Below are 12,681 nucleotides of genomic sequence, written 5' to 3'. Positions count from 1 at the left end.
TTTGTCGCAACAGCTGTTACCTTTTGCCTCAGCCGCATGCTCCCCGCTCCCCGCTGAATCAATGACAACAACACATGCGCACACGGACACGATTTTGAATACGAATACGAACGCGAAGGCGTATGCGAATGCGAATGCGGAATACGAACACAAATACGACTACTTGTGCGAATAGTACAAGTACTCGAATTCAGATGCAGTTAGTTGGAGAAGATTGGAGCAGTTCATGTGCGGCGACTTGGTTCCGTTGGGCGCTCAGTGGCGTCTGTGGCGTCTGCCAAAAGTGCGCAGCCAAGGCAGCGGCTTTGGCCACCAGGGCAGCGACAGCCGCATTGTGCAACGGCAAATGACTTCGCTCAGCTGCGTTTTGGCCAACTTGGCAGCAAAGTTGCCGTGCGTGACGTGCGCACTGCACTCACTCACTGGCAGAGTCAAAGGCAGTGGTTCCTCTTTTCGACTTCTTCAACTTCAGCAATGGCCCATAGGCAAATATTTTATTAGGCTTAAAGTGGGGTGCACAGCAAGTGCAAGCACAGGCACAGAAGGCACAGAAGGTACAGGTGGCAGGGCATGACCAAGTACAACGCACTTTGACTTTGATTGTTGCTGTTCTTACTCTTCTTGCTGTTGTTGTTGTTGTTATTGTTATTGTTGTGGCCGGCCAGCAATTGCGCTTAATTGCAATCAGCTTTTGCTGGCTCTGACTGGGCCTGAAACTGGTACTGGTACTGGGACTGGAACTTGGACTTGGGCGTCAAATGCATACATCCGGCCCGCACTTATTGCTGCAGCTTCCTGGGCGGGGGTGTTACACTTTGCTGCATATCCGGCCACTTGCCACTTGCCCGCAAGGCACCAACGCACAAATCGCTCACGCACACAGACAATCACTTCAAAGTACACACGTGTATGCTTAATTTGATCAAAATGCTTCAGCTTCTGCTGATGTAGCTGCTAGGGCGTTGTAATCACACAGAGTACATATACACGTACATATATACTATATTATATAATCAAAAGGCTAGGCACATGTTACGCCCCATGCAACAGACACAACAACTGAGAACTGATGGCGGTTGCGGCGGTGGCCGTCGCGCGTTATTTATTGACACTCGCAACTGAACGTTCAGTGAGTGCGTCTGTCTATCTGATATAGTGTATTTATGTGCATGTGTGTGTGTGTGTGTGTGTGCAAATTACAGCACATCCGTCATTTTAATTTCACTTAAAACGCCATTTAAATCAAAGCCAACGCACGCACACAATGCACCCATTGAAGAAAAAACGCACGCACGCGCAAACGAAGCACAAAAAGCCGGCAGCGTCGACTCAACAAAACGTAAATAGCGTAAACAGAACGATACAAAGCTGATTTCTGATCCAGAGGAGCGAGTTAAAACGCACGTCCGCGTCGGCCGCGCTTCGAACTAGCACTGAGAGTCAACACAAGACACCGAGACCAACGAAGTTTGCGTGTGTTGAGCTTTAGGGTCGGTTCACATAGGTTAATAACAAGTAACAACTCAAATTTTAACAAAGGTCAGGTCTAGTGCCTTAAATGCTTTTTTTCTCATTTAAAGTGACTTAATGTTTCGGGGATGATTTTGAAGTAACGGCATTCTGTTCAGGAATCGAATTTTTAGCTATTTGTATTTGGACTAAATGAATTGGTTCACCCCGTCGAAAGCTCTGATAAAATAATAAAAATACAGACAAATTGATAACCTCCTCTTTTTTTGAAGTCGGGTAATAACTAAAGTGAGTCTTCATACATACTATAAGTATATCCAATTTGTAGCAAAGTAACTAAAAACTACTTAAAAGATAATCTTGATCAGAACGACAAGATAATTGATATAGCCATGCCCGCTTGAACGCACGGATCTCATGAAGTCTTAAATCGCCAAACTTAGTATGCAGCTTCTCCTAACTCAGGGAAAGTCCACCAGCACCCACGGTTATTGTAACTGCTTTGATTCAATTCTCTACCGCAACTCTACTGCACATAGTCCTTATCTACACAATGAAATATATTTTTGATTTAGATTGACTTGTTTCGTTTTAAACATTATAAAAAGAAAATATTTTAATTTTTATTCTTTTCATATTTATCTTTATTTAAGATCTGTCCTAGGCTGGACAATTACTAATTTTATGATAACACAGAACATCACGGCCTTTAAAAATTTACCAACATTTGAATTTGTTAAGACGAGCAAACCGTGCCCATGAAGTGGCACAACTGAAAACACTAATATAGCGTATTGGAGAGTTGATTTTGTTTTTATTGGTCCCAAGAAGTCAGTAAACAATTTTTGGAAAAAAGGGGTTTCATGTATTCCTGTTATTTTGGGATTTGGTTTTATAATATTTATGAAATATGTATTTTTTTAGCCCTGGACTTAAAAACTAGCGTAATTTTGGCATTTATGGTCAATGCACAATGCATAATAATGTATAGCATGGCACTAATTATTTTATTTTCTTACTCGTTTGTGCTGGAGAGGAAACAAAATGTTCTCATAAGTTTCACCAGCAGGTATTCGTACCTGTTCCGATTTTTTCGATTATCAGCGTATGTTCCTCATACGTTTGGAGTAAGTTTGATGAAACTTGTTTGACTGTGTGGACATATCAGCAACAAAACTCACCACAACGGCGCAGCTACTACTGTGTTAGTATGGGTGTTAGCTTTGGCTCTGGCGCTTGGCTGTCTGTCGTTGTGCGCTGGTAAATATATTCATATATGTACATATATTTTATAAGTGTGTGTGTGCATTATTGTTGTTTGTTTAGTTAAGGTGGAGCTAGGCTAAATGACAAGTTGGCGCGTATATTATTGGGTGGCCAACTGTTTACATTGCAGCCAGAAAGTCTGTATAGTCTGTCTGTCCCTGAGCATATGTGCTAGTATGCGAACTGCCTGTCTGTGTATGTGAGTGAGTGTGTGTTTGTGTGTGTTTGTGTGTGTGTGTGCGTCTGTGTGTATTGTTAATTAACATGCATAGCCAGAATGGGCGAGCGCTGCGCTTGTGACAAGTTGGCGTAGGTGTTGGCGCCAGCGTTTTCATTGGCTGGCTGGATGGGTGCTTCCAGAGGCAATTAATACCTCGGCGTATACATATTCATACACATGCATGTATGTGTGTGTGTGTGTGTGTTTTTGCGCTTGCTTGTTCGTATCGTATGCAAAGCTAGCGCTTGGACGAACTGGCTGTCAACTTTGTTATGTTTTATCAAGCTCTCTATATCAATGTGTATAGCATGTTTGTATGTTTGTGTGTTTGTGTGTTTGTTTGTTTGTTTCTTTGTATGTGCATTCGCAGCGGCAGCCACGCAAACGAGCGAAAAACCAACGACAAAAAGGAATTTCGGCAACAGGCAACGACAGTAACAACAACAACAACAGCTAGCGGCAGGCAGCTGTGGGAGCTAAACCGTTACTCGTTGGCGGCACTGATCCACTTTTCCACGCGCTTTGGCAACCATTTTTGGTAACAATAAATCGTGATACATCATCAAAAGTCAATTCAAATGTGTAGACAACGTTGTTTTTGTTTTTGTTTTTGCTCATGTTGTTGTAGTTGCTGCTGTTGCTGTTGTTGTTGTTGTTGCGTCGTCGTCAGTTGACATGGCGCATTGCAAGTACAAAAAATATTTTAATTTTAATTGATTGTCGAGCGAGATTTACGTGCGCAATCGTTTTTCTCACGCTCTCACACACACTCACTATATACATATGTATGTATGTTCGTATGTATGTAGGTACATACTACTTATACAAAAAACATCTCCACAACTGTGCACACACATACACATACACACACATATGTACATATAGCACTCACGTTGATACACACTTATGTACATAGATGGCAGGATTAGGCGCCGCATGCTTGCCAACAAAATGGAAAGTTGTTTGTAAATATTTCTAGCTTGGGCTACGCAAAATACTCATACAACCTACGCGCCTTTCTTCTTCTTCCTTTTCTCCTACTCCGTTTATTCCATTGCATGCCGAATAACAAATAACTGAGAAAAAAGGCATCAAAAAATCAATATAGTACGTGACTTAAGCGTATCAAATGCTTGCCCGCTGCATTTCTTCTTTTGTTTCGTGTTTTCCAATAACAAAAACAAAAGTGCTTCAGTGCAGGCCAAGCACAAGGTTCTCCAAAAACCATTTATATTCCCTAGTTAGTCCATAACTTGTTTGAAGATCTTCGAGCTTAGCGCTCAGAGGGGGAGCAACAAACATAAATGAAGGTACATTAAAGTGTTCTTTAAAATCAAGAACAAGCAGATTGTGGATAGCTGCACCACAAATTAGAATGCATATTGACATGTGCCTTAAAAAATAATTGTACTATTGCAGAAAATGAAAGACCTGACCTTGACAACAAACTACTATGTACATATGTACATATGTAAGTACATATGTTATGCGCGCCAGGGAATTTTGAGATTTATTTCTAACGTCAGTATCAGAGTTTCCAGAAACTCACCAAATCTTGAAAACAAATGCCCTATATGTGTAGTAAAACAAATGAATTTTAACGTTTTCCTCTTTCACCCCACTACCCCGCTTTTAGTGCTTTTCCCTAACTCCCGCAAATTTTGGCTTTTTTAATAGAATTTGACAATTATTTTCGGTTAGCATTTGTGCGCCCGTTCGTAAAATTTCATCATGATGGGCCAATTTTTAAGGAAGTTATAGCCATAAGTACAATTTATGCATAATCTCTTTTTTCTGGACAGACTCTATCCGATCCTGATGAAATTTTTACTGAGGACACCACACACATGAGCAGTATTCTAGCATACTAGCAGCTTAGTGGTATAGAAGTTATTGAGTTCTTAAGCGCATCGTTTAATAATACCAAGAACACCCTTAGCTTTATTTTAGATAGTAGAAATATGAAAATTAAAATATCTTCTTTTTTTCAATATTATATATTATTATTAACCGACCTTCAAATTAAGCCATAACATTTTAACATACATAAACGAGACCAACGAGACTTCTTTGGCTCAACTCTGTACTGCACACATGCTCACACAGATATACTCCCTAAATATTCAGAAAACAAGAGAGAACACTACGGTCGAGGAAGCCCGACAGTAAAATACCCTGTACTCTCCACAAAAAGGAAAAATTAACAAAATTAAATTATTACAAAAAATGAATGAATTAATTAATTAATTAAATTAAATTAAATTAAATTAGAATACATGCTTATGTTCAGTTTTAACAGCATACATTTACATCACGTACCTATGCGTGTTTATATGCGTGTATGTATGCAGCAAAAAGTTGAACCAAAGCAGCAACAACAACAACAGCTGCGGGCAGCGCTGCCGACAGAGCTGCAGGCAGCGCATAAGCAGCGATTTTACTTATGGCTATAACTTTCTTCAGAATTTACCTATCATGATGAAATTTGGCACACGGACACATTAGTACTAACTGGATGTACCTACCAAAATTATTTCAAAATTCCGAGAATTACGGAAGTTATAAGAAACAAGATAGAACGCTACAGTCGAGCAAGCCCGACAGTAAAATAGCCAGTACTCTCCACAAAAAGGAAAAATTAACAAAATTAAATTATTAAAAAAATTAACAAAATTAAATTATTAAAAAAAATGAATGAATTAATTAATTAAAATTAATTAATTAAATTAAATTAGAATACATGCTTATGTTCAGTTTTAACAGCATACATTTACATCACGTACCTATGCGTGTTTATATGCGTGTATGTATGCAGCAAAAAGTTGAACCAAAGCAGCAACAAAAACAACAGCTGCGGGCAGCGCTGCCGACAGAGGCAGCGCATGACCAGCGATTTTACTTATGGCTATAACTTTCTTCAGAATTGACCTATCATGATGAAATTTGGCACACGGACACATTAGTACTAACTGGATGTACCTACCAAAATTATTTCAAAATTCCGAGAATTACGGAAGTTATAAGAAAAAACACGAATTGCGTGGGAGTGGGGGGGGGGGGGGGGGGGGGGGGGGGAGGGTGTATCAGAAAAAATAAACAAACTCGATCTGCCTAGGGCTTATAGGAACCTTGATACCAATTTTGCAGTTGCAGTTGCATTTTTTAAGCAAATTTTTTATCTTTATTCCAGAATTTCTTGTGTATATTCATTTATAGGAAGTGTTTCGAAGTGTGACTTATCGAGAAATGAATTGTGATTCGATTGGAATGTTCATCCTATACCCCCAAATAGGTGGGGATTTCCCCAAAGCACTGTACAGCAATCTGCGATCACTTTAAAATTTTAAAAACATCGTGAATATATTAAAAGACAAACTAACCCTTTTAAAAACGATAGCAAATTTATCTTTTTTGGGGTAAGAACAGCATGACCAACACTATGTATAAATGTTTAAATAGAATCGGCCAACCTTTGCAAGTTTTTGTTCCATTTTGAGGTCGTATTTTTGGTCTATTTACAAATATTGTAATCTAATCAAGAAGTCACTTTTTCCAAATGTGTCACTGACATCATGATTTACTCACATATCATTTAATATATGTATATGGGTGGTATGAGCGTATAACTACGCCCACCTTTTAAAAATAGTTTATTGTTTGAACCCTACAGTTTAAAATATAGACCTGGAGGACGCGTATAATTATTTTTGCCGTTTACTCCCATGCAAGTCCGACCACTGTGCGACTAAGAACTAAAAACATATGTTATTAACAAAAGTTCAAATTTTTTCTCTATACCTTATGTTTGTTCCACAATACGATTCCACAAAATGATTGTGAGGGATCAAGGGCGTACGTAGTTTTTACCAAAGGGGAGGACCAAAAAATGCAAATTTTGATTAAATAATGCACGTTGCAGTTTAATAATAATTTATGCATATGAACAATGAAAAAACTTCAACAAATCAAACTCAGTTCCATTTTAAGGCGAAATAGTGCGCCATAATAATGAACATGTGGTCGACTTTATAGGGCAAATTTTTTTGTACTTCGTACTCCCTTGTGATGGATACATATAAATGTACCGATCATTTATAAATTAAAATACGGTTCTCATGATACTTGTAGGCAATATTGTGGGATACTTTTCTGCATCATCCAAGAATTACAAATATGGCAGCACTGCGAACCAAGCAGCTCATATTTACACGGCCGCCTAAAAGTATGCAGCGCAAAATCAGCGGCAATTGTACATGTTTTTGAAAATTGTATCGCAATTCATTAAATAATTTACTATTAATTACATACATTCCCAGCATATCAAGCTCTTAAGGGAATATATTAGAGATCAACAAACAAAACATAATAAGACTTGCTTCACATCCATATCCTCTTACATACGTACTCCTTAATAAAAAGTTACAAAAATACAACGCAGCTTGTATTCTTTCTCAAAGTAAATAAATAAATAATAACACAATGTTTCCATTTGAGAAATAGTGAAGAAAAATTAAATAATAATAATTCAGCCCATGACCAATTTCAAACATGAAAGGAATGCTAAAGTCGAGCAGGCTCAACTCTTAAATACCACCCCACAAAAAAGTAATTTAATTAATTAATTAATTTAATTTAATTAATTAACTAAATTAATTAACTAAATTAATTAAATTAATTAACTAAATTAAATATAAAATGCATGCATACATACATTTACATGTACATCAGAATCGTGCCTTATGCATGTTTGTGTACTTGTACATATGTATGTATGTGTGCATTGGGCCTGGTTATATGGCTATAACTTTCTTTCCGATCATTCTATCATAATGAAACTTGGTATACTGATATATAATCACTAACCTAATGTGACTACCAAATTGTAGTTCAAAATTCCAAGAATTACGGGAGTTATAGAAAATCGTTAATAGGGTGAGAGTGGGGGGGGGGGGGGGGGGTGGAGAAAAAATGAACAAACTCGTCCTTTCTCGGGCTCAGGAGAATCTGTATACCAAGTTTGGTTATTCTAGCTCTTATACTTTCGGAGATCCTTGCGTTCATACAGACAGACAGACAGACAGACGGACATGGCTATATCGACTCGGCTTGTCATGCTGATCAAGAATATATATACTTTGTGGGGTCTACCAAGCCTCCTTCTGTCCGTAAATATGGATGAAACTTGCAATGCCACACACACAGAGTGCTTACTTGATTATAATCTTGACTCGCTTCCTATACTATTCAAATCTCACGATCAATAAAGACGCCATGCCAAATGTTAACGCAAAGAGAATACCACAAAAGCTAATTAAAGAATGTAGATCTCTTCTTAATTCTATTATAAATTCAAAAAATTATTTTTATGTAAAGGTCAAAAGTATGCCCTTAATTACATTACAAGAATTACATATTTCAATAGCAACAAAAAATAATTTTTCAAACATTAACCAAACTTGGTACGCAAATTACTTGGTTTTTGATTGGGGCGAGGCTAAGGTATTGCAGGGCTATTTAAGTTTAGCAACTATTATCAACAGCCCAGCAGCTGGTCAACTAGCTCATATACCGTGGATACCGATAATCCCATTTGATTATTTATATGGCTTTTATTTCCGGTAAAAACATCTTTCGAATTAACTAAGTATCAACAAGTCGAATTAGTAGGGATCGACCTACGATAGGTATACTTGTATTTTACTCACCAAAGAAAACAACATCAAATATCGTTTACAGAGAAGCTCCGACTCAATAAAGAATATCAAATCAAATGTAAGCAAGTGGAGAAGCTAAAGTCGAGGGAAATTCAAAAATACATATTACCCTAGGTCCGAGATACAGGTAATTATACGAACGGAAAATCGGAAAATCCCCCATATGGGGGAAGTATGGCATCATACGGACAGCCTAGATCGACTCGTCTTGTCACAGTGATCAAGAATATACTTGTATATGTATACTTTGTGGGTACGCTGTGCAAGTTTGTTTTATTCTTTTGATTTTCCCTCCCACTTCCCCTCTATGGGCAATTTCCGATTTTCCGTTCGTATAATCACCTATGTATATCTCGGAGACTATAAGACCTAGGGACGTAGGATCTAGTCCCAGATGCCTTATGTAAATACACAGACCATAACTCCCATAATTCTTGGAATTTGTCATTGAAATTCGGAAAATCTCTCCACTTAGTGAATATGAGTCCGTATTCCAAGTGTCATTATGATAGGCCGATTTAGTAGGAAGTTATAGCCATATATATCACCTTGCCCAAGCACTGCCTGCAGCTGTTGTTGTTGTTCCTGCTTTGCACAAGCACACGAGACATACACAAACACTTATTTTACTTGTTTCTTTATGTATTGTGATTTGTATTTCAATAAAATATGCTTCAACAGCAAATTCTTCGAATTACTTATTATTATAATAAATATTTTATTATTATATATACTATGAATTTTTTATGGAACATATGTATAATAAATGTACTTGTGCTATATATTAGGACAGAGATTTTTACAGGGAGCTTTATTCTTGGGTCTTTTTGTAGCTGTGCTGTAATGAAACCAGTTGAGCTTCCAAAACCGATTTACTATGGACATACGAGTAGTTTTCACCAGCCGACAGGATTATTTTATAGTTTTCCTGCAGTAGGTACTTAAAACGGCTTCGCAACAAAATTAGAAGCACCGATTAAAAAATGCAACTTCAGGTATGGGAGGAAAAGCGTTCTAGGCAAAATCCCATGCACGGTTTTTCTATCTCGTAGGTACTCTAACTCTGTCCCTTGCGTCCCTCTTCGGACTTGCGGAAGTTAGCAGCGGCCGGCATCAATCGGGTATTTTGGCAGGCAGGCACGGGGATAATTATATCCGGAAATTTGACTTTCTGCTCGTATTTTTGGTGCGCTATTCATCACACATCGTACGTATTCGTTTTATGGGTGCTCTTGCTCTTTGTGTCAAGTAGATAAATAATAATAAAACCACTTTTAGCAAATAAATTAAATCGCTATTCTACATTTTAAGTAAGCAGTACAATATTCGTAGACTAAACTATATACATAGACTTTAAGAAATCTATACGGCTCCTAACACGCTTATTACCTTAAATGGTCCTATCACATGCAGAGCATTCCGCTGTCGACCATCCTAGCTTGTTAGCAGTGTGTGTTTGCAGTGCGTATTGGTCCCTTGCTTGCAGTTGTATGCGAGTGTGTGTGGAAATTTACTAATTATGTGTAATTAAGTCCTTTTGTGGAGTTTTCTGGCTTGGATTTTGGTGTACTACTCGTACTTGTGCTTTATAATGGTTCGCCAATTATATAATAATATCACTACGATATTGTGTAAAGAAGTTTGCATTTCATTTGTTTATTAAGAAATTATCATTTTTCTCCAAAAGTTACAAAAATACGTATTTTCATTAGCTTAAAAAATAAAAGCGAATTTCTTATTTAATCTTTAACAATTTAAGCCACTAATTAGGAAACCCCAATTACAATTACGTAAGCAAAAATAACCAAAAGTCAGTCGAACGTGTTTCCTTGCTTTGTTGAGACGCTTTTCCACCATTCAGTTGACTCTGAAATCTGCCAGCTTAACGCTGGCTAAGCTCAAAGATTTAGTTGATTTAAGAAAGATTTAAAAAAGCAACACTTCACAATATATACATATATACATACACCTTACCTCGATACCACGAATTATTATTCTTATTACAGATACAAATCATTATTTTGCAGTATAATCCAAATGAATAATTTATATGTAATTGCAAATTTTCTTCATTTTTAATTGATTACTAAATACGCCTATATATTTTGGGCTTGGTCTTCAACTTGTAATGCCCAGAACGCCCCTATTATAAACAAATGGGTATGTATGTACAAGTATGTCTGTCAGCTTATATGAAAACTATTTTCTCAGCTATACACATTCTGAGGCCTGAAATAGCTCAAGGAGCTAACAGGAATCCCAAAATGTGAGTTCGTTCCTGAGTATATGACTCGGTTCGAATCACGGCGCTACATTCATCGCATAAATCATTATTTAAAAAATTTAAATATTTAAAAATGTCAAACTGTCGTGCCAAATCTGCAGGACGACTCCGCTGCATAATAATAACAATAATAAAACAAAAATATATGCATTCATATTCCACTGCATTCTTTTCCCTTTGTCAAAACCACGCGAATCGGTCAACTTTGTCAAATAGATGCCATAGGAACGGACGGACCATACGTTGAAATACGTTCCTCTTTTTAGAACTATATGTATATATCTCAACTAAATCATTTTCAATATTATGTTACAACATATAATCTAATGTTGACTATTAATGTTTCATATTATTATTTATAATAATTTACGTAAGCATATAAGGTTTGGAAAATAATAATCATTTTCCGCCATTAAAGTCAACGATATTTATGTATTTCAAAAAAGTTGCCTTTTTTTGTTAAATGAATTGGCATTTCATAAACACTAAACATAAAACAGTTTTTAGAATTTTTCAATATCTTTATATCTATATTTTATATCTATATTTTTCTTGCACTCATAAACATTTTCATACAAAAAACATAATGATTATACTTTTTTAATACTCATAAATGCGAATACTTTTTTATACCATTTCTAGCAAGTCAGCTATTATTATTATTATACAAGTATAACATTATCGAAAATATTTACAATGAAAAATGTTAAGATTATTCTTTTGTCTGAATCATTTCGGATTAATTTGATAACGAATTAAATTGAATCCACTACTGTATTTGCAAAATGCAATTTTAAAAATAAAACTTCAACAATATCGATACAGCTCACATCTCGTTGTTTCCTCATTAATATGCAAAGGAGAAGAGTTCCGTGTTTTGATATAAAATTACTTTGCAAAACTTCCACTATTTGAGAAGCAAATAAAATGAATCGACAAATGAATTCCTTAAAACTGCACTTGTTTATAGAACTGAGGAATTATTTATTTATTTCAGGCATTCCCATAAAATTATTTATTGAATTTAGGCATTCCCATAAACAATTTCCATCTGTACTATACTCTATGAGTCCATATACTTAGATGCTTTTGAGTTCATTCCATTTCTTTACTAAGCACAGCGAAATAACCCAGCTCGAAGAAATTCCAGCTCGATGTCAAGGCTGCGCCGAGCTCTGTCGGCGACAAAACCCAGAGACAAATTTGCAGCCGTTTCAGTGTCCAAGGAAAACCAAAAGCGGAATACCAAAGCGAAAAAGGCCACCCGAAAATCTACACAGCAGCCGCTGTCGCTCAGGTATGATGACGTCAAGCCGTAGCCGACGCTATAGGCTGGTACACCCCAAGCGCGAAACGCGAGCGCCAGAGCGAGATGACAATAGGGTGGCAAAGCGGCGCGCGCAGAGCAACGAGCAGCAAGCAGCGAGCGAATCGGGCACGAGCAATGCAAATTGTCGACTTGAGCAATGGCCGGCAGGATGCGTGCGTCAGTTGCGTTTCGTCATTGCGTGCGTTCAGACATCTAGCACGATTAACGCGAAGTTACGAATCGAATCTGACTGAACCAACAGTCTCTATAGATATTTAGGGGACCATCGCGCGTGTTTTGTGTACATATATATATATATATACATGTATGTGTGTGTGTGTGTATTATAATTCCTGACAACTGGATCGCATAGTTATAAAAGATATTGTGACTGTCGTGACCTTTGAGGCAACGAACG

This window comes from Scaptodrosophila lebanonensis, unplaced genomic scaffold (genome assembly GCF_003285725.1).
Source record: "Scaptodrosophila lebanonensis strain 11010-0011.00,11010-0021.00 unplaced genomic scaffold, SlebRS2 tig00000061-arrow-pilon, whole genome shotgun sequence".
NCBI classification, from domain to species: domain Eukaryota; kingdom Metazoa; phylum Arthropoda; class Insecta; order Diptera; family Drosophilidae; genus Scaptodrosophila; species Scaptodrosophila lebanonensis.
The sequence above is the reverse complement of the archived record's forward strand: the minus strand, read 5'-3'. Positions refer to the sequence as shown.